Here is a 5,690-nt window from a genome sequence, read left to right as displayed (position 1 = left end):
AAAAGTACATCGTTTATGTGCCACTGCAGGGGGAGGAAGCTATTTGAAGTCATACACGAGTAAACTAATCCAAATAAGTAGCCAATAGAAGAGGAATTTGCTAGTGGGCATTAAATATGTTTGAGTGTGTGCACGTGTGTTTAAGTGTGCATATACGTGTATGTGTGCATGTATATATATTTGTGAAGAATCATGATTATGGAAAATATATTACAAAATATAAGTTAGATAGGAGAGTGAAAAAGCTGGAAGTTTGCCAACACTTCATCTCAAAGAGGAAAGCCAACAGTTATTGAAACTGATACTTTCAAGTAATCCAGAAACCAGAAAGTTTTTTAAATTCTTAAAATTGATCTCTAGCAATTTGGAGGCCTTCCAAGTTACAAAAAGGAAAAATATCAAAGAAACTCTAGCTACAACAGAAAACAAAGCAAAGAGATAAGGGGTACTAAAGAAAGGTTACAGTAACAGTAAGAGACAAATTCAAATTTAAGGTGAAAGCTTCAAAGGAACAAAGAATGTTACTTTTATGTATGAAATAGCAAAGCTCAAAGGCTGTAACTGTCATCAACTTTCATGCATCAAATAAAGGATAAAACAAAGCAAAAAAAATGGGTTGAAAATAAAAGCTGACATTAACAGAAACACAGTAATGCAGTAAGAGCTCTCTTAACGGACTCTATAGATTAACAATTTCTATTCCTCTGCAGAACATGCTGACATATCCATAGCACTCCAAACACTAACCACTGATGGGTTGCTCCCACTGCATGCTCGTATCCTTCTATTCCCACAAATTGAACTGTACGCTTACCAAGGGTCAGTCATATTTGTTCCCAGACATGTTTACATATGTAGTACTTGATACTGAACCTGCTATTGCATAAATACTATGTATTAAATATATGTAGAAAGTTTATACTTAATTAAAACTTAATAGGTTTGTAAAGCCTCAATCAATGTGACTCTCAACAGTCTTGTCAAAGTAGGTGTGGGGACACAAATGTAAATTATTAGATCAAATATTAATTGTAAAAACCTAAACCTATTATTCTATACTCAGATCACTTTCAAAAATGTCTCTGAACTCTCCACTTTAAAAATCCATTTAAGGGCGCCTGGGTAGCTCAGATGGTTGAGCGTCTGCCTTCGGCTCGGGTCATGACCTCGGGGTCCTGGGATCGAGTCCCTCATCGGGCTCCTTGCTCCGTGGGAAGCCTGTTTCTCCCTCTGCCTCTCTCTGTCTCTAATGAATAAATAAATAAAATCTTTAAAAAAATAAAATAAAATCAAAATCCATTTAAAATGACAGAACTTACCTAATAGGTGTGGTTAAGCCACACAATTATTGAACTCCAATTTAGGGCCCACATTCTAAGGCTTTGGCCCTGCATCAAAAGATTAACAAATAAATATAGGTGATGTTTTCATCCAAACAAAAACAAAAACAAAAGTTTTCAATATGTATACATTATTTCTCTTTAGCCCCATTATTTCTCTTTAGCCCCCAGTCTTTCTTTTTAAATTGTTTAAGACCTTTATTAATGGCTGCTTGCCATTTGTTAACTTTTTTGGAAAATAAAAAAATTCAAATTGTAAACTTTTATTACGAATTAAAAATGAAGTTCTTAAAAATCTCAACTCGACCAGATACAAAACAATTTAAAAACTTTTGAAGGTGTATTGAGAAAAACCAGGCTTTTTTAAAAAACACGTTTGTCATTACCAAAGAGAGACCTCTTTAGGTAAAAATAATAAGAACCCCATGCTACATAGATAATGCAGATAGTTCTATTTCTCTGGTCAATGGGCAAAAAAGCAAGCACTTAAGGTCTTCGGTACCAACTTTTGTTTATTTCTTATTGCTGGAATGTCATCTTCATTCCTTCATGCTGGATGATGGTAGTGATCGTAGAGATGGCAAACTGGCCATTTACTCAGCCTGACTCTGCTCAGCCCCAGGAGCAGAGGAATTCTCAGCTGCTGGATCGTCTGCTTTTGTCTCTGCCATCTCGTGGTGTAGGGTTTTCTGGGCGTCTGCGTTGGCAACTGAAGCTGTGGTGGTACCGACATTGAGATGGCTGCTGACCTTGGGTCTCCTCTCCTTGATTTTCCTTATCTTCCTCCTTGACATCCCCTCTAGGCTGTCCGTGGCGAGCAGGACCCCTGCGGAATCGTGTCTACAACCCCGATACACATTGTCTCACTGGTCCATCTTGCTCTCCCGCACCCTGGTTGTCATCACCTTCCATCCCTTCCCTCTGCACAGGAGGGCCGAATACTGTGGCGCCGCCCAGAGGATCTCTGCATGTAGTAAGGTGAGAACTGTCGCCTGCAATAGGGCCGGCACCGTTGGGGCCGGGCCTCTGGGAGCACTTTCCGATCCCTTGTTCTTTTCCCCACTCTCACTATTCTGGGAGTTCTGCCGGGAATTGCGTGGAGGACGCCCGCGCCGGGATAGCATCTGTAATGGCTCCGGTCGGCTGCATATTTTATTTTATTATCATTAGCAGAGGAACTCCGCCAGGGCCTGTCACCGCTGCTGCCCCGCACCCTTTTCTCCTTCAACAACATCAACTCCACCGTTTCTCCATCTCCTACACTGCGAAGGCGCTGCCCCGGGTTACTGTTCTTTCTCGCAGGCTTGTGTACAAATACATCCTCCTTGGGGTCATTCCTGTTGAAGCCGTATCCGTTTCTCACATTGAACCATTTTACTGTTCCCAAAACCTTCCTTGCGATGACCTTCTTGTCCCCAACGGCAGGTGCCCAGATGTGAGGCCGAGGGAGCTGCAGCTGCGGCCGCCTCCCAGGGCGTGATGGAAACTAGGGCACTTGGGGCGGGGGGGCGCTGCTTCAGGGCTCACTGGGGTCCGCTCTCCACACTCCCCCTCCCATTCGAACTCTATCCCCAGTCTTTTTTTTTTTTCTTTTAAGATTTTATTTATTTATTTGACAGAGGCAGACAAAGCGAGAGAAGGAACACAAGAGGGGGAGTGGGAAAGGGAGAAGCAGGCTCCCAGCCCAGCAGGGAGCCCGATGCGGGGCTCGATCCCAGGACCCTGGGATCAGGACCTGAGCCGAAGGCAGACGCTTAACGACTGTGCCACCCAGGCGCCCTCTATCCCCAGTCTTATAATAGATCTTTTGGGTTAACTGACTCATTCCAGTGCTGATCATGTTAGATAATAAACTTCCACTGTTGTGACATTTTATCCTTTCTCATTATCTGACAGACTAAGTAGCAAAAGTAAAATGATGCTAGGTAAGAGAATGACTAATAATAAATTTGGTTTTGAAAATTTATGCTAGAGATAATACTTTTAAAATGTCCCTTGACCATTTAAAAAAACTGGCCACATATTAGGCCAATTATGAAAATATTTTGTTTTCTTGAAATTAACAATATTAGTCTACATTCTTTGACTATGGTACAATGATCCTGAAACGAGAGTGGGTCTTGTATGTTTGAGGTACAGAGGGCACACTATGACTAAAGCAGAATGGACTTGTAGGCCATTGTAAGGACTTTGGCTCAAACTTTGGAGAGTTTGAATAAAGAAGTGCCATCATTGAATTTTTATTGCTTTGTATTTTATCCTATGAAATTAAAAAACAAATGCTTTGTATGGATTTTAACAAATCATAGAATCATGTATCCACCACTCCAGTATATACAGAAAAGTTATTTTGAAGAAGTAAAGGAGGATGTTGATTTTGAGATGGGAACAAGATGAAGAGTTCAGATTGAGATATGTTAGTTCTGAATCATCTTTAAGACATCCAAAGAAATGCATTGGATTTAGCCAACCTGGAGATCATTGGCGAATACCACAAGCATTCTTAAGAGGTCTGGGTGTGAAATCTGACTTGAGTAGGTTCAGTCCAGAAGAGAAGAAAGAATTGGAGTAAATGCAGAGAGCCAAATCTTTAGGAGCTTTGCTATAAATCAGAGAAATGAGGGGAGTAACTGGAAAAAAAAAAATATAGAGGCAGTTTGTTTTGTTAAATCACTAAGATGCTCATGCAAAAGTTCAACAGGAAGAGAACGGATGATGCAAGAATGAGAAAGGAGAATCACCATGAAGTTCTTAAAAGGATAAGGACATGAGACCTTGTGCACAAAAAGAGGCATGTTCTTTGCTAGGAATTTAGACAATTCATTCATATAAAGGAGTTAAAGGAGAACACACGAGCTTTGATATACATTGGTAGAAACATGAGAAGGGGTAACCCAAGGCAAACTGTCTTCTGATTGCTTTTATTTTATTATCATTAGCAGAGAATGAGAGTAAGAGAAGAAGTGATAAAGGTTCTAGAGGAAATAAAATGTCCAAAAAGTTATCTGAGGCCTGAGGGAGTGAATACACAAAAGAAATATAAATGGTTGTTGGGCATCATTAGGGCCTACTTGAGGGTGCCATAAATTTAAAATGAGACCAATCAGCATGATGGCAAGTTTTTCTCCAGCCATGTTCAACTTTTCATGCATGGGCATGGGTGCTATAAACAGTCTTATAGCCAGGTAGTATAATAAAACAAGAGAGATACAAGGGAGCAGTGGTTTTATAGCAAAGGAATGATTATAAGGATGAAACATGGAACTGTAACAGAAGAAAGGGTATAAGGACATATTTTAAGGACATGGGAAAGGTGGAAGATGAGCTAGTTTCAAGTCCCTGGGTGTAAAAGGATTGTTGGAGCTGGGACATTAAAGGGAGCCAGCTGGAGAGAAAAGTGATGGTCAGAGAAGGAGAAGCTGGAAATAGAAATGACTGAAGAGATATCACTAATAATAAGGACAAAAAAAAAATCTAGGCTGTAAACAGGCGTGAGTGGCAGAAATAAGGCCAGTATCACTGAAGAATATGAGGCCAGAGATATTGGAGGATCTCGGTGATGCTGGCATCACCAAGAATTAGGATAGTTGTGGTGTTGGAGGAAGAAATTAATACACAGGACCTGAATTTTTCAGGAAAAGAGAAACGAAATATAGGTAGATGACTTTTTAAAAAGCAGAATTAATAAGTGGTAAAATGTATAACAGGAGATTCAAAACTTGGAGTTCCTTTCTTTAGGTAGGAGGGAAGGAAAATAGTCTATATCCACCAATGAGGAGCTAAGTAAAGTCCTACTTTTTCTCCATTCTCAGTAACTCTGGAGGGTTTTTTCTCCACGTTTGCTTTGGCAGTTGGGAGGGAGAGCAGCCAACCCAGGGAAGCCATTTCAGTGTCAAGTCAGAGACATGGCAGGGTTGGGTAGAGAAAGAGCCTGAGTGGACATCTCCAGTTTGGCTATAAGGTCATGTAAGGAATCCAGAAATTCTCACATGCCCTAAGGAGAGTCATGGAAGTTAACTGATGAGATGTCTGGTAATTGATGGGATGACTAGCGGGGGTTAACACTTTACTAGCAGATTATATAGGCTAGTAAGCAAAAGAGAATCACAGCCAGACCTCTGCTGCAGCCACTGTACTTCAAAGAACGGAAGTTGGGTCAAGAGGGCAGATAGGACCGTAAGTTCTGTCCAAGCCAGGAGAGGGAGAGATCCCATGTTCTTCAGCCTCAAACTCTAGCAGAGGATGCCAGCAAATCTAGCTAGGACAGGCTGGTAAGAATTGATGCAGAATCCAGCAAAGATCCAGAGAGTAGCACAAGAGCACACACACACACAACTCTAGCCCTTTGTC

General features: G+C 41.0%; 1 pseudogene; it reads right to left on the bottom strand.

Moving 5' to 3' along the window:
* Positions 1-1,933: 1,933 nt before the first annotated feature.
* LOC123835809 (Y-box-binding protein 1-like) lies at positions 1,934-4,474 on the bottom strand (annotated as a pseudogene).
* Between the last annotated feature and the right edge of the window lie 1,216 nt (positions 4,475-5,690).

This window comes from Mirounga angustirostris, unplaced genomic scaffold (assembly GCF_029215605.1).
Source record: "Mirounga angustirostris isolate CCGP_5_RB_7025 unplaced genomic scaffold, mMirAng1.0.hap1 SCAF_12, whole genome shotgun sequence".
In the NCBI taxonomy this organism is placed as follows: domain Eukaryota; kingdom Metazoa; phylum Chordata; class Mammalia; order Carnivora; family Phocidae; genus Mirounga; species Mirounga angustirostris.
This window is presented reverse-complemented; position numbering and strand designations above follow the sequence as displayed.